The sequence below is a fragment of the Cupressus sempervirens genome, chromosome 4, assembly GCF_028749045.1.
Source record: "Cupressus sempervirens isolate cs-2001-9-10 chromosome 4, ASM2874904v1, whole genome shotgun sequence".
Classification (NCBI taxonomy): domain Eukaryota; kingdom Viridiplantae; phylum Streptophyta; class Pinopsida; order Cupressales; family Cupressaceae; genus Cupressus; species Cupressus sempervirens.
Window position 1 is genome coordinate 33,302,557 of NC_143121.1, and position 23,902 is coordinate 33,326,458.

General features: G+C 32.9%; 1 pseudogene; it reads right to left on the reverse strand.

Moving 5' to 3' along the window:
- Window positions 1–23,902, reverse strand: part of LOC149559812 (sesquiterpene synthase Cad-like) — a 61,002-nt pseudogene that overhangs the window by 15,538 nt on the left and 21,562 nt on the right.

Here is a 23,902-nt window from a genome sequence, read left to right on the forward strand (position 1 = left end):
TGTTCTACAATAACTTACTAGATCAAAGCCTCCCTAAAAGGTATGAGTTCACCAATTGTTCCATAAGTATCAAAAATTTCATCAACAATAGTAATCAGGGTACCCAATTTAGTATAACACAACCCATTGCTGCATATTCTAGCTCATACAGCCCACAAGCATACGAAAAATAATATTCCACATGTCAATGCCTAAAGAAAATTTGTTTAGCAATTGCCTCATCCCACCACCTAAATATTTGTTGACCACAAAAAATAGTTTAGTTTAAAGAATACACAACCCTACATTTTATTATAGAACAATTCATGTTATTTTACTTATTCCTTGCCAACATTGTTAAATATGATGAGAGTTAATTCTTGTAGAGAAACTATATAAGATTTTCTATTAATTGTAATGGAAAAATTAGAAGTGGTGGACTTACTTGGGCAAGTGTTTGAGTTCATTTTGATGGTGAGATATTAAATATAATATTAAATTAATATTATGTAATTTACATCTACTATAATCTCAAGACCTAGAACTATCATGATTTTCACATGTATATCATAATGCAGAAATTGAATAATCATGAAAATATTATTTACCTAGATCCATTAGTGTAGAAATCTAGAAGTGATTAGTGTATTTAACTTTAACTATTTCTCAAATGCTTGAATGAGATGAAAAATGGTTTCTCTCTTACCTCTTTATAGATAAATTCTTTTTGGACTTAATAGGATGGTATTCTAAAAGATCATTTTATAGGTGGAGAGAGGACCAGTTTTCCCAAAATAGTTATGCTCCACTTGCCCACCAAAGTGGAAATTTTGGAAACTACTCTTTTGATTGATCTATAAGATATATGAAAGATATGAGATACCTTTAAAAAAATGTAACTTCCTATCACATGTGCATCTTCATGGGGGCCATTGAAATAAATTAAAATTTAACCTTACACTCTCCCACTTGGCATATATGATAACTTAAAGTTAGAGTTTGATAAGGTAGTCATTAGGTGCACTATAAATCATATCCATCCTAACTTTTAGTTGATCACCATAATACTTTAATCAAACAACTCACTAATGTGAGTCATGGCAGTTCCATGTCAATAAAGCAACATAGTCCCTTCCGTATACCACAATGCTAGTAACCTATTTAATTTAGTCTATAAATGAGAAGTGTATTCATAAGGTCCAACAATAATGTCCCTTGTCAAAGAAGAGACTATTCCTATCATCATACACTCATTCTCATACATGTACATGTACATATTAAAAACAAGAATTATAAATAAGAAACATTTTTATAAAGATCTCAAAGTGGCAATAACATAGTGCAATCTATTACATAAGAGTAACATTTGTTATGTACTATGTTCAATACTCATTCTATGTTGGAAGATTGGGAATATTGTTGTAAGATTGGTTATGATATGTTACATTCATAATTGAGTTTGTCATTGATGTCAACATAACATGTTTTGATGTCTTCTATGGTATCAGATAGAAGAATAGTGGAAAACTTATTAACATTGGAAGCAAAAAGGATAAGTCTAGAAGATGTTATGTAAGTTTTGGTGATGTTTTCTTTGAAGATAGAGTTTATAGAGGCGTGTTATAGTAAACTTGTTGTATCTCTTAGTAGATTTGATATCTTGAGGATCAACATTGAGGACATGAAGTAGACATGTCGAGGATGATGTGGCTAAGCTTGCTCATCATAATATTGTCTATATGGAAAGTTATTCAAGTTGCAAGGTGGAAGATTAAGGTTATCACTAAGTGGAACATGTTCTTAATGTGGTCCTATAATAATTAATTGATAAGGACTAACAACTAACTCAAGGAATTCTTTTATGGACTCAATATAAAGGAAGGACATTTTTCTTTTTCATGGTATGTGAAGATATGATTGAATGATCAATGATAACCAATAGAGATTGTAGAATGTGAAGTTGTGAAGAGTAGTGCGAAAGTGAATGGAACTTCATTGTCAGTCTACAAAGTTTGATAGTGATTGATCTAGTTAAAAATCTAGAGGAAAGGATAGAGGAAAGAAGAAGATAATAGTAAATTACTTTTTTGAGTAGTGAACTCTTCTTGTAGTTGAAATTGCATGTTTAGGTAGTGGGCTCTTCTTGCATACATTATACCACAACTCCTAACAGGATTGGAATCTCCTAATAGGGATTCAAAGTCTCATAATAGGGACTCATTGTACTAAATGTTGTAATAGATTCTTAATAGGGTCCATCCTCTAATAAGGAATATTTATATTATCATCTTGTGGGCATCATTTCCACCGAGGTTTTTCCTCTGATCAAGGATTTCCCTAGTCAACATATCTAGTGTAATTGTTGATGTGCATATTATTATGGTTGTTTTTTACTTTGGTTGAATGGTTAAGTTTTTTTAATGAAGATAATTTTTTTTTTTTTTTTTTGGGTAATTGATTCACCCCTCTCTCTTAGTTATCTTGGTGGACTATTGTTTCTAAAAATTGGTATTAAAGCATTAGGTCCTTGAAGAAAAAGTTTAACAACTTTGGGAGATCCATGGGAAACATGTTTAGGAAAGATAATCTGAAGTTTGATGGAACAAATTATGACAACAAGAAAGAAAACATGAAGACACATTTGTTGTGTATGGGTTTGAGATATTGGATCTTGACAAAATAAACAAAGGCAATCATTGAGGAAAAGGATTTGGAAATTTTCACCAATGAAGAAAGAGATCTTTTCATGTGCGACATGAGAGCTAGAGAAGCACTATTGACTACACTTCTTGAAATTGAGTACAATCAGGTAAAATCACTTGCTACTTCACATTTGATTTGGAAAGCTCTAGAAAATAGTTTTGAAGGTGATGAACATTCTAAGAATTTGAGGGTACAAAGCTGGATTTGTGCATTTCAAGATGTTAAAATGATGGAAGATGAATTTGTAAGAACATATATAGGCATGATATCAGAAATTACTACAGGTATTAAAGCTCAAGGAGAAACCAAAGAAGATGATGAGGTTATATGGAAGATATTGAAGACTCTAACACCACCATTTAAGTTAGTAGTTCAAATGATACAGTTATTGAAATTATGTACCAAAGATTTCACAAAGGAGACATTACTTAGAACACTTAAAGTAGTTGAGAATGAAATTAGATATTCCAATGAATTGACCAAAATAGAGATAGCTTTTAGTGCCTTGAATATTTGACCTAACCTATCAAGGAGAAAAATTTCTAGGGGAGATTTTTCTAGCATCAACAAATCTAAGGAAGATAGAAAGATTGATGAAGCAGTGACCCTTCTAGTAAGAAGAGAGAAAGTCAGTAAGAAAATATTTAAATGTTGGACTTGTGATGAATATGGTCATTATGCATCTAAGTGTCATAAAAGGGAGAAAAAGTATAAGGGAAATCATAAGCATAGAAAGATAGAGAATTTTTGTATGCAAATGAAGATAATGATTCTGATGAACAAGTATTAAGTGCTAGTGATGATGAAATCAAATTTGTGGCAATTAAATAAGAAAGTCCAGAGAAGGTAGATTTGGTATCATAGGTTGAGAAGAAATCCAATTGGATAATTGATAGTGGTTTTTCACATCATATGACTAGTGACATGAATAAGTTTGTTCACTCCAAAAGTTAGGATGGAAGAATTGTCGGAGTTGGAAATAATGCAACATGCCAAGTAAAAAGTATTGGATTTATAACTCTTAATGGTAAAACTAATACTAAGAATGTATACTTTGTTGATGGTTTAAAGCACAATCTTTTGAGTGTTAGAAAACTAGTAGACAAAGGTTATTACTTGCAGTTCATAGAAAAGACTTGCATGATCAAAGATAAGGATGGAAAGGTAATTAGAATAGGAACAAGATCTAGAGGTAACATATTTCAGTTGAATCCTAATAAAATGACATGTTTGGTTGCTAAGGTAGAAGCTAGTTGGTTATAACATAAAAGATTTTGACATATAAACTTTGTTAGTAGTGTGAGGACTAGTAGAGTGTTTGTTGTTAGAGATTTGTCAAAAATTGTAAAGCCTACTACCATAGTTTGCAAGGAGTGTGTTTTGGCAAAGAAGTTTATGACTACAGTGAAGTTGGAGACTTTACACATAGATATTAGTGGTCGTACAAAGACTAAAGAATTCTATGGTGAAAGGTATTTTATGATTCTAGTTGATGATTTTTCTAAAATGATGTGGGTTGCATTTCTTAAAGAGAAGTCTGAGGCATTTAACAAGTTTAAGATATTCAAGAATAGAGTTGAGAATGAATCTAGTGTGAAGATTAAATGTTTAAGATCAGATAGAGGAGGAAAATTTACTTCAAATGAGTTTAGCATGCTTTGTAAAGAAAAAGGAATTAAAAGATAGCTATCAGCTCCAAGAACCCCTAAACAAAATGACATTGCTAAGAGAAGAAACAAGTCTATTATAGAAGTTGTAAGAGCCATGTTAGTAGAGAATGATGTATCCAAGAAATCTTGGAGAGAAGCTATGAATACAATAGTATACACTATGAATAGAGTACAAGTGAAGAAGAACACAAACAAAACACTTTATGAATTATGGTTTGATCACTCACCTATAGCTAAGTATTTCAGAATATTTGGAAGTAAGTGTTACATAAAGAGAGATGATGACATTGGTAAGTTTGATGCTAGAAGTGATGAAGGTATGTTTCTTGGTTATTCATTGAAAATCAAGGCTTATAGATGTTATAATTAGAGAACTAAGACTATTATGGAAAGTACAAATGTGAGAATTAATGAGAAATTCAGAATACAAGAGAGAATAGTTTATTACAATTTAGATGATGATGTTGTCACTAAACCAAGGAATGATGAGGTATTTCTTGAGACTAAAAATAATTTGCAGAATGAAGGAGAGCCAAGGTAAGAACAAAGTTCAAAACCTTTAGTAGAGCCAAGAGTTGAGTTAGCAACTCCTACTTCAAGAAGGAATATGATAAAGAATCATCCATCCGAATAGATCATCAAAAGAAAAGAAAAAGGTGCAATGACAAGAAGCAGAGTGAATGAAGAATTATGCTTGATATCTCAAGTTGAGTCTAAAAATGTAGATGAAGCATGTAAGGATGACTATTGGAAGAAAGCTATTAAAGATTAATTGGATTAGATAGAAAAGAATGAGACATGGGAATTGGTCCCCAGACTAGAAGACAAGAAGTTGATACAAATTAAATGGGTATTCATGAACAAGATGAATGAACAAGGAGAATTTGTAGGGAACAAAGAAAGATTGGTATCTAAAGATTACTCAAAGCAAGAAGGAGTAGATTATGAGGAGACTTATGATCTAGTGGCTAGAATAGAAGTAATAAGATTATTCTTAGCCTATGCAGCATAGAAGAAATTCAAAGTATATTAGATGGATGTCAAGTCATTGTTTCTAAATGGAGAACTTGAAGAAGATGTATACATTGAGCAGCTTGAAGGATGTCCTTTGATAGGTGACAAGGAAATAGTTTGCAGACTAAGAAAAGCATTGTAAGGATTAAAGCAAGCACCCAAAACTTAGTATGCAATGTTGGACAAGCATTTGACAAAGCTTGGATATAGCAAAGGTATGGTAGATAGTAATCTACATTGGAAAGAAACTGATAATGGTTTGATAATTTTGGTAATATTTTTTTATGACATTATATTTGGAGGTAATGATGAAGAAAGTGAGAAGTTTATAGAGGAGATGAAGAAATAATTTGAAATGAGTATGATAGGAGAGATGAAATATTTCCTAGGATTGTAGATAGTACAGAATAAAGAAGGAATCTTTATTTATCAGACTAAGTACTTGAAGGATTTACTAAAAGGGTTTGGTTTGGAAACATGTCAACCCATTAGAACACCTATGGTAATTGGACACAAGTTATCTATAAAGGATGAGATAAAGAATGAGACACCTACTATTGAGAAAAAGAAGTATAAATCTATGATCAAAGGATTTCAATATCTAACTCACACAAGGCCAGACATAGTAAATGTAGTTGGAATTGTTGCAAGATTCTAGGCTTATCCTAGAGAAGCACATTATGCAGTAGTAAAAAGTATTTAGATATCTAAAGGGAACATTTGGGTTTGGATTATGGTATGAAAAATCTAATGATTTTACTCTAAGTGCTTATACTAATGTAGATTGGGTAGGTAGTATGGATGATAGAAAGAGCACTAGTGGAGGAAGTTTCTTTCCTAGAGGAAGATTGGTTTCATGGTTAAGCAAGAAGTAGGATTGTACATCTCAAAGAATAGTAGAAGAAGAGTATGTTGCAGTAGCAAATAATTGCAATCAATTCATTTGGATAAAGTAGTTACTAAAGGATATAAAGATAGAGATCAGTGAACCTATTGCCATATATTGTGACAACACAAGCATGATAAATATTTCAAAGGATCTAGTGTTGCATTCAAGGACTAAGCACATTTCTATTAAGTATAATATGTTCATAGAAAAAGTTGCAGAAAAGGAAATCAAATTGGAGTATGCAAGAACTAAAGAGTAGATGGTAGATATATTCACTAAGACTTTTCCCAAAGAGACTTTTGAGTATTTGCAAGGTATGCCTAGGGTTATGCCCCTTCCTGCATCAAAGTAGAAGATGCAAGAGTGCATTAGTCTAGGGTAACAAAGCATCATTATTTGTTTGGGCTAGATGCTAATGGATCCTATATTGGGGAGTATTTGTGATGGATAGAGTCATCTAAGACTCTTATTGATTTTGTTTCGAATAGTGTCTTTTGACACTTGAGCTAGTAAGTTGTTGCAGAGCTTGATGTAGTAATGTTGTTTGCTAAAACCTTTGACATTGATGTGAATGGGGGAGAATTTTGGCATGAAGAATAGTATACTAAGGGAGAACTTTGGCATGAATTTGCAGTAACAGTTTGGCATAGAGCACATTGAGGTATATCAATGGGGGAGTATGATTGATGAAAAAGAATTGAAGAGTGATAGTCTTTTGTTGGTATTCTTGGAACTAGATGTTTTTCATATATGTTTCCATTATTTACAAAGGGGAGATTGTTGGAAGATTGGTTATGATATGTTACATTCATGACTGAGTTTGTCATTTATGTCAACATAGCATGTTTTGATATCTTTTATGGTATTTGATAGAAGAACAATGGAAAGATCAAGTTGCTATGGATGACTAGTTGAGCATGATAACCACCCAATGTTATTGAAGATACTTTTGAGTATATAATGTATGTAGTTAACATCAGAAGTAGAAAGGATAAGTCTAGAAGAAGTTATGTAAGTTTTGGCAATGTCTATTCTAAAGATAAAGTTTACAAAGGTATGTTCTAATAAACTTGTTATATATCTTAGTAGAGTTGATATCTTGAGGATCAAGGTTGAGGAAATGAAGGTGACATTTGATAATATTGTGTGTGTATAAAGTTATTCAAGTTACAAGGTGGAAGATTAAGGTTATCGCTAAGTGTAACATGTTCTTAATGTTGTCCTATAATAATTAATTGAGAAGGACTAACAACCAACTCAAGGAATTTTTTTATGGACTTAGTGTAAAGGAAGGACATTTTCCTTTATCATGGTATGTGAAGATATGATTTAATGATCAATGATAAGTAGCAGAGAGTGTGAAATATGAAGTTGAGAAGAGCAGTGTGAAAGTGAAGGAAACTTCATTGTTGAGGTTTTGCAAAGTGATCCAAGGTTTGGTATATGGATTTGAGGATCATGACCTAGTCTACAAGGTTTGATAGTGTTTGGTCTAGTTGATGAGATAGAGGAAAGGATAGAGGAAAGAAGAAGACAATAATAAATTACTTGTTTGAGCAGTGAGCTCTTCATGTAGTTGAAATTTAATGTTTGGGCAGTGGGCTCTTCTTGCATACACTATACAAAAACTCCTAATATGGTTGGGACAACTCCTAACATGGTTATAATCTACTATCAAGGATTTAAAGTCTCCTAATAAGGACTCATTGTACTAAATGTTGTAATAGACTTCTAATAGGGTTCATCCTCTAACAAGGAATATTTATATTAGTACATCATCTTGTGGGCATCATTCCCACTAGGGTTTTCTCTTTGATCAAGGGTTTCCCTAGTCAACATATTTGGTATATTTGTTTATGTGCACTTTATTATGGTTTCTATTTACTTTGGTTGAATGGTTAATTTGTTTAATGAAGATAAATATTTTAATTTTTGGATAACTAATTCACCCCCGTCTCTCAGTTATCTTGGTGGACTATTGTTTCTAACATTCGATTGGGATGTTCCTTAAATTTTTTTGGTGGTAATCCTTTTATCAATGGATCTACAACCATAAGTAGCATTCTTATATGTTTGATTGACACTTGTTATTTCTAAACTTCATTCTTAACAACAAAGTATTTTAATTCCATGTGTTTAGCACCATTAGAATACCTATCATTCTTAGAGAAAAATATAGCTACGAAGTTATCACAATAAATTCTTACTAGCTTGGCAATAGAGTTGACAACCCCAAGTACTAAGATAAAATTTCATAACCACAATCCATATACTGTGGCTTCAAAGTATGCCACAAATTCATATTCCATAGTGGATGAAGTCATGATAGTTTCCTTCACAATTTTCCATGATATTACTCTTTCAACTAATAGGAACAAGTAACCAAAAGTGGACTTCCTACTATCAACACATCCAAAAAAATATGAGTCTGAGTAGCAAATCACCTATAGATTACTAGTCCTAGTAAATGTGAGCTTGTAATACTTTTTTCCCTACAAGTACCTGATCACTTTCTTTGTAGCCTTCTAGTGATCCAATCCTAGGTGAATTTGATATCTTCCCAACATACCAACTATAAAATTGATGTCTAGCCTAGTGCAAGTCCATGCATATGTTATAAATCCTACAATAGAAGCATAAGGAATCTCTTCCATCTATTTTCATTCCAATTCAATCTATGGACATTGCATAAGGCTGAATGTATCTCCTTTTTGAATAGGAGCAACACTAGCTAAACATTTCTCCATTCTAAATCTCTTTGGAACTCTTTCAATATGGGCCTTGTGAGAAAATATTAACAATCCAAGTGATTGATCCTAGAATATTTCAATTCCTATCACATAAGACACATCACCCATATCTTTCATTTCAAAATTCATAGAGAGAAACTTCTTGGTTCCATATGATAAAAAAAAAAAAGGAGTGCCAAGCAATATATCATCAACATACAAAATGAGAAATATAAACTTACTCCCACTAACCTTTAGATATATACACCAATCAATGATGTTTTCCTTAAATCCAAATGAAGTAACAGTATTATGGAACTTAAGATACCATTGTCATGAATCTTATTTAAGTCTATATATTGATTTCTTAAGTTTGCAAGCTAGATGTTCTTTTCCTTTAATGGAGAAACCTTTAGGTTGATCCATATAGACTTCTTCCTCTAAACTCCCATTTAGAAAATAGTTTTCACATCAATTTGGTGTAGCTTCAAATCACAATGAGTCACCAATGCCATGATGATTCTAACTAAGTCTTTCTTGGATACAAGAGAGAAAGTCTCTTTATAATCTATGCCTACTTTCTAAGTGAAACCTTTTGCCACAAGTATAGCTTTATAGTGTTCAAAATTTCCCTTAGAGTCATGTTTGGTCTTAAAGACCTATTTATAAACAACTTTCTTGTATCATTTGGGTAATTCAACAAAATCCCAAACTTCATTCTAGTCCATTGATTTCAATTCATAATTCATGGCATCAATCCATCTAGTAGAATCACTACTTGTTATAGCTTGTGAAAATTAAACCCGATCCTTATAAGTCCCTGATTCTTTTAGATAAAGTACATAATCATTAGAAATAATAGACCTCCTTTCACTTTGAGATCTTCTTACTGCTACCGCTAGTGGTTCTTCTTATTAATCTCATATTGGTTTGTGAGTTTCTATACCATTATGTCATTTACTTAGTTCATGCTGAACAAGTAAGATATGTCGAGCACAATATATAAGTTAGGGCATACCAAGTAAACAATGAGTGCCAAGTCACTCATATGTCAAGTCACTCATGTGCCGAGAAGATAGTATGTGTTGATTGATTCAAATATCGAGCAAGAAGTGCATGCTAAGTCATTTAGATGTTGAGTGATAGGATAGAAGTCACAGTTAGTGTCAAGCACTAGGGACTTTAGATGCCAAGTAAAATAGTTTTTATATAGTTCTTTGTATTGGCATAAACTACTATGTAAACTATTTTTGAGCTGACCTAAGGATTGATTTACAATCTTTTGTTGATAAGGATGAATTTTATATGTGAATTCTATGCATTACATGCATCCAATTAGATAAAGGTAAGGTTTAAGTGGCAATATGGATGAACCATAGTTGTTGATTCATACCTAATCCTATGTCACCTAGGTCTTCTTAAGGAGGAAATACCGTAAATTTTTTGATAAATGCTTGGAGAAAGGGAAGGAAAGTTTGCATGCATAAACAGGACATTCATGGTGAAAAAGGTATTAGTATTTGAAGTTACATTGCAAAATTAGTTAAAAGGATAATAGGGGAAGGAAATAGTGGATAATAGAGAGAAATATGTTCAGAAATCATCAAATACACATCAGTATAGAGGTGATTTAACATCAAGCAATAGAGTGCTAATCGCAAGATCATTGTTGAGACATTCTAATAGGTGGATTAGATAAATATCTTAATGGAGTAGTTCTAATAATTGTATTGAAATCCTCTAACAAGGTGCCTAATTAATTGTGATTTGAATTCCTTTAATCAAGTACACTTCTAATAGGGTGTTGAAATCCTTGAATAGGGTAAGACCTAATAGTCTTTGTAAGCTTTTAACAGGGTGGACCTTTCACGAGGTAGATAATATTTAATGATGAAACATTGTAACCTTCATTGGAACACTTTATTACTATAGTAGTGAAGATTTGTGGGTGTCATCCCTACCCCAGTTTTACCTTCTCATTGGAGGGTTTCTAGGTAATCATATCTTGTGTCATATATGTGTGAATGCTTGATTGTTTACATACTTTAGATGCATATGATTTACATGGTATTTCAGTTTACTTTTTGATTTTTGAGATGGATGTATGGTGAATTTTTTTATGGGTAATATTTTTAAACACTGATTCACACCCACCCCCCCCCCCCCCCCCCCCCCACTCCCCTCAAAGTTTACTTTTCCTATTGTAATTCCAACAATTGGTATCAGAGCTAAGTTATTTGAAAGTAAAGCTTTGCAACTTTAAGGAAAGATCTTGGAAATGCAAGTTTACAAGTTGGGAAAAGTTATTGAGAACTAGGAGATTGAAATACAACTAATTCTACATCAGTTGAATGAAGCAAGAGAAGATATTAAAAAAACATTGAGAAGAAGGAAGGAAATTGCAATTGATGAGAATGACACAGAATACCAAGAGATGGATGCTACTAAGCTATTTAAAAATAGGGGCTCCAGTGAATTTGATATAGTAGTTGTAGATCTAACGGAAAAGAACAAAACCCTAGTTAAAGAGATAAAAAATCTTAAGATGGAGCAAGAATCACAAGCCATATTACTATATGAGGTGATCAAATAGAAAAAGAAAGTTATGGCAGAAAAAGTCATGATTGAAGATGACAAAAATGTTCTGACCAATAGACTAGAAAAGAAATCATTATAAATAAATAGGATTTCTCACATGCAATTGGAAACAATGAATCAAGTCATGATTGCTATTCATGAAATAAATAGTTAAGACATTGAGATGACAATACTAAATTTGCAGAATGAATAGTTGAGCAATGATCTGAAAAGGGAAAAGGAGTTTGCTAAAAGTTTCAATAAACCTTGTGAAGCCATCAAGTACTTCAAAGAATTGATAAAATCCCCTAGATCTAACAATGATACATTTGGACTGAGATACAATAGTATTGAAGAAGGAGAATCATCCAAAAGTGCTGAAGATAGATGTAACAAAGGTAAGTACTCCAAACCTACTTTTCATAATCGTGGAAAGATAAGACATACTACTAATTTTTGTAGGAGCAACACTATAAGTTAGAATATTAAGTAGAAGAACATGAGTCACTACCACAAGTGCAAAAAACAAGGTCATTAGGCACATGAATGCATAACCAAGATTATGCAGACTCAAAGATTTGAAGGATACTATTATAACTATCAACAATATGGACATCAAAGCCTTTGTGTGTAGATCAAAATCCAATTGGTCATCAAAGAAGTAGAAAAAGGTCGAGAACAATGGAAACTCTTATAATTGGGATTATAATACAAGGCATAGTTGTCACTACTATCAAGAGTACGAACATATTCCTAAGAATTGTATTAGAACACATTTTAGAAGTGGTTACAAAAGCTAGTTGAGTCAAACCACATGTTTTGGCTGTTTGAAGACCAATCACATCAGCAGATATTATCCAACAAGGTCAAAGGCACCAAGTTCTAAGTTCAACAAAGGCAAAGGAAAGGAACATATTGAAAATTTTAGAGATGAGATGAACAAGACATGGAAGAGAAAGGAAGATTGCAACACATCAAGTGTAGATGGGATCACTTCATCCAATGGGCAAGGTGATCAAACCTCATCAAATTAAGCAATCAAGAAGTATTTGGGATTGATATTTATAATATATACCATACATCAATTCTAATGATTTAGTTTTGACAAGATTACATATACATTAATTAAAATGCAAGGTGCTGTTAGAAATCAAGGATAAATCTTTAAGTTTTGTTAGTGGTTGCTAAGTAAAATGTTAGTGGATGCCGAGCTAAAAAATAAAATTAGTTAATGCCTATCTGGTAGTCATTTCCAAGCATATGGAAAGACGCATGGATGTTGAGTGAGCCAAAAATTCAATTAATGTTGACCTTATAGTTGTGTAAGCACTTAGCATTTAATGTAGTATTTTAAGGTATATTTGATTGATTTCTTGTTTATTTGAAATCATTCAAATTTGAAGAACATAAAGAGCTAAAGATGATCTAGAGAATTTGATCTAAGAATTTGTAGGAGATTTAAATGGCTATTAACCACCATTTCGACAAGATTTATAGCATATTTATTGTGTGTTGAGCTATACAGTTTCAAATTTAACAAACCCTAGATACATGAAATGCCATCTAGTTCTTCTAAAGAAAAAATCTAGAGGGAAAAGGGGTTTTAAATTTTCAATTAGTTAGAAATGGAATCAAACAACCTATTTTCAAGGTTATCCTAGATATAGCTCATAAGAAGGATCTGTCTAATGTATTGTCTATGATACCACCGCAGGTCTTGATGATTCAAGATGTTATGAATTATTACTCATATAAGATTGGAAGAATAGGAGATAAGGAAATTAGGGAAGTATATGGGAAACAATACAAAAATGGAGTGTTGAAGGAAGAATTCAAGATTGTTAAGAAGAAAGGGTTAACTTGTGCCCTAGATTTCCTCAATGTCTTCAAAATAGAGTGGATTAAGATTATTTTTAGCAAAATTCATGATAGCTTTGTATGGTTAGAAAATGGGCCAGTAAAAATCAAAAAGAAAATTATTCATAGGGTAATAGGGTATCCAACTCTAGATCATATAAAGACCATGAGAAGTGAATCAAAGGAAATTATTGAAAAGAACACATGGACTATATGGAATAAAAGACGTATGACCATTGATACTATCATAGATCCCTTGATAACTTTTCTAGTGAGGGTAATAGTGTAGATGCTTAAAATTGTTCCAATGCTATATTAGTTCATTTAATATTTCCTTTGACATTATAATTAATTTTTTAATTATTCAATTATATTTTTCATATTCTTCCACTTATTTAATTAAATAATTTAATTTCTCTAATGTATTTAAATTTAATTTAAATACTTCCCCTCTAAAGCATTAAATTTATTTAATGCATAGTGCTCCATAAATCCCATTTTAAATAAATTATAATTTATTTAATTCCCTCCACTTTATTAAATTCTCTAATCCTATGATTAAGTTAAATCTTATTTGATCTAATCCTAATCTCATCCTATAAACCTAGTCTACACCCATCACTCTCATCCTTCTAAGCCTATCCATTAGTTAATCCCACTTATTTATCTTAAACACCTTTCTAAACACCTTTGAGCTCCTAAGTGTTTTCTCACACATGTGTGAGCAGCTGATGATCCAATAAAGCTTCCAATTCATTTACACTTCTTACACCTCTTACATATTTGTCCCCCACTCCTTTCCCCAAGGTTTCTCACACGCATGTGAGCACACCTTGAGCCTCTCAACCATAAAGGCTCTTTTTGAATTTCACATGGCTTGTACTTTAGCCCATGTGTCTCCCTTGTGGCACCTATGTCGATGCCACATAGATGCCACCTCCTTAAAGCCACCATCAAGCCTATAAATAAAGCCCTTGTCCCAAGCATTTGACATATCCCTCATTTGCATTGTTATCATGTTAGTTTAGAGTTAGAGCTTTCTAGTGATTTTAGTGATCTTTGTGCATTGTTACTAACCTTTCTAAGTAGATTTATGTATGTAAATATTTTTTTAAAAAGAAAGTTAAAATAAATTTTCCCATAGAAAAGTCTTCATTTTGGAGATTTTTTTGTGAGGCTAATCAAGTTTTTTACTATAGCTTTTGTAAATTGGAGCATTCTAGAAATAACTAATCATGTTTCTTGTAGGTTTTCCTTAATATTTTATTGCTCTTGGGAATGAACTTGAATGCTTAATCATTTTTCTTAGAATGAATGTTGAAATTAATTTGATAAATCCAACACTCTTTAATTCCTTGAAGCTAAAACAATCCAAAACACAATCTTAAAAGGCTTAAGGAAACTTACAATCTATCATTGGAATGAATGCACTAAACTCAATCTTGAATGCCATGGATTAAAACCTAAATGTTTTTTATTGGAATGAATGCTAAAATACACTCTTGAGTGCCCTAAAGAAAACACATCTTTCATTGGAATGCATGCTAGTAAATACACTCTTGAATGCATAAAGGTCAAAGAACAATGCTATGATATAGATTCTAATTTGGTTTTAAAATGAATCTCATCAAATCTTGAATGCTTAAGGATCAAAGAACATTGAAATGAACCTTTAGATTTGGTGCTTAAAACAAACATGCACTCAATCTTGAATTCATAAAGGAATTGACTCTTTCCTTATCCAATTTCTTATTTTGACAATGCTCAATTTTCTTATGTTGGTGAATCCTCACTTTTTATTATGTTGAAAACACTATCAAGTTGGAAATAACATTGTATACTATAAACATGTGTGTCTTCAAGAATAGATTAAAAATCCTAAAGTGCCATTAGGAAAAAACAAGTGTATGTTAAACCCAAGATCACTTACATATTCACTTCTCTCATGCCTTTGGGTGATCATGAGTGCATAATAAATAGGTGGCCTTGTTTTACATTTTTTTAGGAGGTATGCTTGGGGATTTCATCACCCCTCGAAATGACCTCAACTCTAGCATTCTAGCAGAGTATAAATATTGAGAGGTGAATCGAAAGATGCCTCTCTTGGAAGTAAAATATTGTCACTCTTGGCTAAGCCCCAAAAAGATTTATACCTTTGGAAAGTGAAGGTGTAGATTTGGGTTACCATCTCCTCTTGGCTATGTGACATTAATTTCTTTCATCTATAGATTTGGGCCTCATGTACCTTTCATGTATCGAGGGCACCCCTAGCTAAGCTTGTATATCCTAGTCAAAACCTTATAGGATTATTGGTGTGTTTGATGTGCTAAGTATTAAAAAACATCCCCATTTGAAGGGGACACACCATATAAGATTTTCTTGTATATGTTTTATTATATGCTTTGCATGTTATGTTTTAGAAAAATCCAAAAACATCATAAAAGTTCAAAATCCAAAAATATTTCAAAAAAAAAAAAAAAAAAGCTCTTATTTTCCACATCACTTCTTCTATCTGTCAAATTCATCACCATCATACATCTCTTGTCTGAATCATTCGAATAATTCCTCAAAGTCTTAATCATCTCTATTCATCCAAATTATTTCCTCATCTTCATAATCATTGAATCAAATTCCTAATCTTCATTCTAGTCATGATTCATAATCCACATCAAGATCTAATTTCCTCAGCCATTACCATAATTCATCCTTAATCCAATCCTCCTAATAATCATCATTATAATCTAATCCCTTGTAAAATTTATTATTTTCTAATCAATTTTAAAGTCAATTTTTCTAAATTTATATATTTACATCTTCTTCTAATTCAATTTTTTTATAAAAATCTTCTACTTTGGACTTAGGAGCACCATCATAATCCTTGGACTTTAATCCTAGTTATCTTGAATGACCCAAATTTCATCAAGGTTATCTCAAATGTTCATCCAATATCAAATCAAGTCAAAACATATCCAATCAAAATACCAAGTCAAATCCAATCTAAATCAAATCAAAACAAAGTCCAAAATTGTTCTGAGTCGTAAGGTTGTATTTCATCCATCATCAAATATTTCATCACCCCTCATCTAAGTTCCATAGATAAAAATTGGCTTAACCAAATGGTTGGGGACCTTCAAAGGCATAATGGATTCACACCTCCAGCACAAACTCAATATCAAATCAATCCTCAAACTTGTATGTCCAATCCTAATCCATCTCACATTCCTTATTCCTATACCTTTGACAAGGGAAATCCACTTCATTATCCTTCAACCACATATAATTCCATTCATAGCCCACACAATTCCTCAAGTAGAAATGTCATTACCAAAGAAATTGTGGAACTCAAGAATTCTATGTTGAGCCTAGCAAATCAAATGCAAAAATCTATCTTCCAAGACATATGTCCTCTTCCGCCATGTTTCAAAGACCATAATCCTCATATCCAAAAATATTGTCCTAATCCCCTACCCATGCTTCAACCTCCACACAATCCTAATCCTCCAAAATCAACATCATCCCCACCTTGTAATAGGCTTATCTTACTAGAAGCCTTGTCTAAGTGCAAAAATAAAGTGATCCAATCACCCAAAGTCATACACCCAATTTCATCTCAAGACCTTCCTCAAAGCATGTCATTATATATTCCTTTTCCCCTCTATATTTGAACATTTCTCTATACCATGATTCCCTTATCCCTCAAAATCCATTTATCCTCTTTGTCCATCTCATGATCCCCTTCCTAATCAATATCAAGACATTCCATGTACTACACACATTAGTAATTCCATTCCATCTCAAGAGTTAGTATCCATAGATTCTCCACCTTATGAAGATGTTCCTTCTACAGAATCCACTAGCTCTCCCCCTTGTCAAGATCAAAATTTTCCATCTCATAATTCCATTCCATCCACTCCATTATATGATCCTATCCCACTAGATGATCCAATTATTCCTTCCATTCCACTACATGATCCTATTTTAAGTCAAGATCAAAGTACCACTTTATGTACATCTCATGATCCTATTATTCCTCATAATCCCCCTCATGATCCCAATCTTCCACATGATCCTATCACACGTATCCAATCCACTCATGAACCCCATATACTGGATGTGCATCTTCTATTGAAATTGATAAGTATCCCATTGAAGAAATAATGTTTCAAGATGTTGGTACACCTTCCACTCCTTCCAAATCCAAAATTCCTCCATTTAAACCTAAATGTTCCCATCATCCATATTTCAAGTCCATTTTGGGCCCTTATATCCATATTTTCATTCCTTTCTTGTTTCCATCCATTTTGGGTCCTTACATTCCAAAACCAAACCCTTCATTCCTTCCATCCATTTTGGGTCCTTATATTCTAAAGCCAAACCCTTCATTCCTTTCATCCATTTTGGGTCCTTATATTCCAAATCCAAACCCTTCATCCCTTCCATATATTTTGGGTCCTTACATACATCCATCTACCATATCCAATCCTTCCACTTCATCTCCTAATGCTCCTAGTAAAGATCAACAAAGACACACATCCTTGAATTCCTTCCAATTTTTGCTATCCATAAGCTCTCCATCCCATTTATCCTCATACTATCATACCATGGACAATGGAAGCAAATTGGATGCCAAAGATAAAGTGAATGAAGCCAAAAATTTGTAAAAATCCAAGTATCAACATGTCCCCTCTAAAAGACATGTTCAAGATTTAAAAATATGATCCAAAACAAAATTAGAAGGCCACAAAGGCTAAAAATAAAAAGTGAAAAAATTATGTGGATTCCAAAGCTACTTAATGAAGCAATGAATCTAAAAGAAAGATTCAAAATCACATCCAATATTGCTAATTCAAAGGCTTTTTTTATCCACAAATTCTCAAAACTTCCATTTTCCAACTCCATTTTGGGTCCTTATGCCCCAAAATCCACCATCCTAATTCCATCATCTCCTTCATCCATTTTAGGTCTTGATATCCCAAAATTCAAACTTTCTCCTACATATCCTCTAAAATTCCCACCTTTCCATCACCCTTCAAGGTGTGTTCAATGATGTTCTTTCCACTTCCTTCATCCACTCATTTGTAAGTCTTCCAACCTATCATCCATCAACCATGTCTTCCTCTATAGCATTCCACCCTCTTAATCCAAACCTTTTCATAAGTCCTTGACCTTCATTTCCCACTCCACTTCACCCTTCTTTTCATTATCCTACCAACATCTATGAGAACATAGTAAAAATTCCTTGAAAATAAAAAAGAAAGAGAAATAAATATCAAGGGATACCATCCATGTAAATAGATGCTCAAGTCCTCCCTCCATTTCCCTATCATATATCTACCATCTTTTGACTTCATATATCTAGCCATTCACTTATCCTTCCACTTGCACTCTACATTGGGGGTAAGCTCAATCCATACTACATTGTTTTACATATCTTCCATATTTTTGTCTATCATCCATCATCTTTTTCATCTTTGATCTTGACTATCCTATCCCCTTCATCCATTCATGCTCACTTTTTATATCCATCCATTATCCTATATACTTCCATAATCCTTTCATATATTTGATCTTGACATTCTATCCATATCTTGCATACCATAGTCCTTAGCATTTTCCTTTCTGCTATCCTCCATCCATACACCTACATACTTCCATCCTCCTTTCATATGTCCTTGGTCTTGGTTATTCCATCCATTTCATGTCACAAATTTCATCCATACTCTTCATATCATTATCCCTATTTCATACCCTCCCTCCCATATTCCTTATTCATTCCACTTTCAAGCCTATGCTTGTGATCAATACTAGAGGCACAACAACTAAAATGTTCATACATGCATTGGAAGAACATGCCTTCCCTTCCTTTATACAATAATCTTCACACCATATTTCCATTCCATGCATGTTTCCTTCCATTTTCCTATCCTTGGTATGTGGCATTTTAACTCCTTTGAATCATGGTCCTTGGTTCCCCATTTTCCAATACTGGACCCTTTGGTCCCCCATATTGTTTTAGCATTCAAATATCCCAACCCTTCCCATCCATTTCCCATTCCTTGGTTATCCCTTGTCCTTGGTTCTAATCTATCCCACCTTCCATCAATTGTTACTTCTTCAAATTTAATTCAATCAATTCATTTATAACCTAATCTAATCAAATTCCCTTCTTCCAAGCATTTCCTACTATTCAATTTACATCTTATCTAAGTCTCCTTTTTATTCTCATCAACATCATTTAGCTCATTCAATCAAGTTCTTCCATCATCTAATCACATCTTGTCCAAATTATTCTAGTTCATCATCTAATCTCATGATGCTAAGATTCAACCCCTCAAACTAAGCTGATCAAAATAGTGATTGCAAAAAAACTTACACAATTGCTAGTGAACAATCACAACCATTTCAATATAATTCCATTCAAACAATCAATTTTTTCCTTACAGGATGAATCTTTCCTAGATAGGCTTAACAAATTCACCATCAAAATAAAGTTCATGGCAAGAACTATGGACAAAATAACTACTTGGTCATAAGGTCTTTTGTTGATTTTATCTTTGTGTATCAGTGATAGTCCCCCCAAGTGTGGCTTGATCTTCAATATCTTGGTATCATTTGAATAATTTGAACTGATTACATGGGTCATTTTATGATATGATCTATTTTCATGATTATTTAGTACATCTATGTCAGTTTCAAGTTATGGTTATGCATTGCTCACTGGAGGCAATAGGTTAGCACACTTTCCACCAAGATCCCTGAAAAGACTTTGGGTGTGCCTAGACCTCTCCACCGTGTATATGTCATTTGTTCCATCATGACTATGAAAACTAAGTCTATTGTCCTAAAGTCTCTATTTTTTATAGTCTAGTCCATGCAAAGGAATCTTGTCATCTTTGTTACTATAGCATTTTTAGAGGGTAAAATTACAAAGCTATGTCACCTTTGAGGCTGACTTATTAGAATGACTGAATTTGAGTATTTCTATCTAAAAATCAATTTTTTTCGAACACATGATCTTGATAAATTTATTCTAGCTAAGTTATATATGATCTCACACTTTTCCAATTGAAAATGTTTATTAAATGCATGTTTTATACTAGTTACTATCCAATTACTAAAGAAATAAAATTATTTTAGAAAATTGACATTTCAATAACTCTTACTATTTTTAACTATTTTTTTAATAACATATAAACACCATTTTATAGAGCTCAAACTCATGAATATTCTCATACAGATTCCATAGTGTTATAATTAGATATAGTTTATTGTAATTACAAAAATTCTACAAGTGTGTATTTTAACACTTGAGAAGATGTCAATTTTGAGAAGGAAAAAAAATATTAAATCATATCAAATTTTTTTAAAAATTATATGATGGTCTAGAGGAGAGAGTCCTCTTCTAGAATCTATAATTTTAATTTTGGTTGGAATAAATTTATTTTGAAAAATATGGTGGGAGATGAAAACTATCAATTTAAATAAGTTAAAATTTGAATCACTATAAAAGAAAAAATATGGGTCTAAAGAAAATTTTTATTTTTGATTGTTCTAGCTACAAATGTTATCTACAAGATAGTCAGAGATGAAAGGGAAACAAGTTTATTTCCATGTCATTTTGTGGTGGGAACTAGACCCCTAATTTCTAACATTTTTCAGCAACTAAAAAGTGATGGAGACACAACCAAAGACTAGAATAAACACACAAGAAAAGAGAAATATTATTATCAATGAAAAATGCCCTATGGGCTTACAAAAGTACAATTCTAGAGAAAGAAATCCTCCGCACAGTACCTTCTCTCTAACTCCACTAAAAACTACCTTTACAAGCTAGAAATGTTTTTAAATAGGCCCCAATTTGTTCAAGGTTAGGAATACATTCTAGAATATGCCAGTTGGCATCCACCACCAAAACAGAAGGTTCTAGAAGGCACATTAGAAGTTAGTGTAAAATTAGAAGAATCTACAAATAGTAGTCCAACTTCTGGGAGGCATAACTTTTGAACTAGGACTTTGATTGATGAATTGTTTACATTTATAGAAAGCTCTTGAAGCACTCTACAACCCTATGGACCAGCTTCACTCGTCCCCCATTTTTCAGCCCTGTAGAAGGTTATTTAGTGTCCCATATCTAGCTTTGAAGTGCTCTTAGGACATCTCTAGAGAGCTTAAAACTGTAATAACTTTCTAACAGTAAAGTCTTTAGATCTAATTCTTTTTCTAGAGGATTTTAAATTAAAAGTATAATCATCCCTCCAAATTACACCCTCTAACTCATCATAATTTTGGCTCTATTACAAAATAACCCATTTTATGCATTTACACATATCCCAAGGTGCTTGAAAACTCTAACCTAGAAAACTAATAGTGGAAATGTGATCGTTGGAACCTTTATTTGACCCAAATGGGTATCCAAAAATAAAAACACATTAAATAAAAAGTATCCTTAAGGATATTTTTTTTGGGTGATACAGGATTGCCCCTACACCACTGGATGCTCCTACATCAGACACCTAGGGTGGATTGAAAAGTGACCTTGTCACTTTATGGTAGAGGAAAACCCAAATGGGCAACCTCCACTACTAATATCCAAGTTGAGTCCTCTATTGGTTGTTCCTTCAACTTCACCAAGTACTCTTTATACTTTCAATTTCTGGCACTCCTACCCACATGACTATCCAAAATCTTTTCTATCTCCTCCTTCTTAAAAGTAGGAATTAGACATGGCTCTAGCATCAACCCCTCATCTATATCATCATCATTATATTCTGTTAAGTCTAAAATGTTTAAGATAGGAGAAATGTGAATTCCATTTGCAACTCCACCTCATATGCATTTTTCGAGTCATGTTTCTTCAAAATTTTGCAGGGGCCAAATTTCTTCATCTTTAGCTTGTTGTAAGTACCCATAGGAAACCATTTCTTTTGTTAAGTGTACCATAACTAGATCCACTACTTGGAACTCCTTATGTCTCCTCCTTTGATCTACCCTGGCTTTATACTATTGATTCATCTTGGTGATGTGTCCATGGACTTCCTAATATAGGCTCTTGATATGTTTAAAAAATTCTTTTGCCTCAACACTTGTCCCCTCCCCTTGCTCCATTTTCATTAATTCTGGTGTAGTCCTTGGACTACTTCCATACACAATTTGGAATGGTGATCTACCAGTACTCTTATTTATAGAATTATTGTAAGAAAATTCTACTTGTGGTAGAATAAAATCTCATCCCTTGGGCTTATCTCCCACTAAAAACCTCAGCAAATTGTCCAAACTTCTATTTACCACTTTGGTCTATCTGTCAGACTACAAATGATGTGTAGAACTGAACCTCAATTTTGTCCTCAACTTCTTCCATAAAGTCTTCCAGAAATACCCCACAAATTTAATATCTCTATCAGAAACAATACTCTTTGGGAGACCATGTAGTCTCACCACCTCTCTAAAAAACAAATCTGCATGGTGACTAAATCCTTTTGTTGCTTGATATTCTTGACAACTCTGCACAAATTTTTTCACATCTTGTGACATTTGAGGCCAAAAAAAAGTTTATCTAAGAATGGCAATGGTCTTATCTTGACCAAAGTGTCTTGCCATTCCCCCACTATGTTTCCCTTTGATAAAGCTTTTCCTCATGGAACTCCTTGGAATGCATAACCCTTGAATAGCATACCATCCTAAATCAAATAATCTAGCCACCTAGTTCTATCTATAGTAATAGGTTCTTTACAAGCCTTCCACACTTCAACAAAATTAGGATCCTCAGGGTACAGATTCTTGAGTTCATCAAACCCAACCACTTCAACCTACATTACTGCCAACAATAACTATCTCCTACTCAATGCATCCACAACCCTATTAGACCTTCCACTTCTATGTTTCAACACAAATGTATAGCTCTATATGAACTCTACCAACTTGAAATGTCTCTGGTTTAATTTGCGTTGGCTATTTAGGTACTACAATGCCTAGTGATTAGTATACAAGACAAATTTTTTTGGCAATAAATAATGCCTCCATTTCTTTAAGGCCTAAATGATTGCATAGAACTCCTAATCATAAACAAAATATGTCTTCTTTGCATCATTTAGTTTTTCACTAAAATATGCAATAGGCTTAAATTCTTGGCTCAATACAGCCCCAATAGCATTGCCATTAGCATCATAATCTACTTGGAACACTTTATTAAAATTTAGAAGTGCCAACATAGGTTGCTCTATCACCTTTTTCTTTAGAAATTCAAAACTCCTTGTAGTAGCTGTAGTCCACTTGAACTCTTTCCTATCCCCCCTTATTGTTTTAGTCAGGGGTGCACATATGCCACTAAAATTCTTAATGAAATTCTAGTAGAAATTAATTAGACCATGAAATGATCTCACCTAAGTAGTAGACCTTGGAGTAGGCCATTCCAAGATGGCCTTTACCTTCTTTGGATCCATTTTAAGACCTTTAGATGATACAACAAATCCCAAGTAGACTAACTC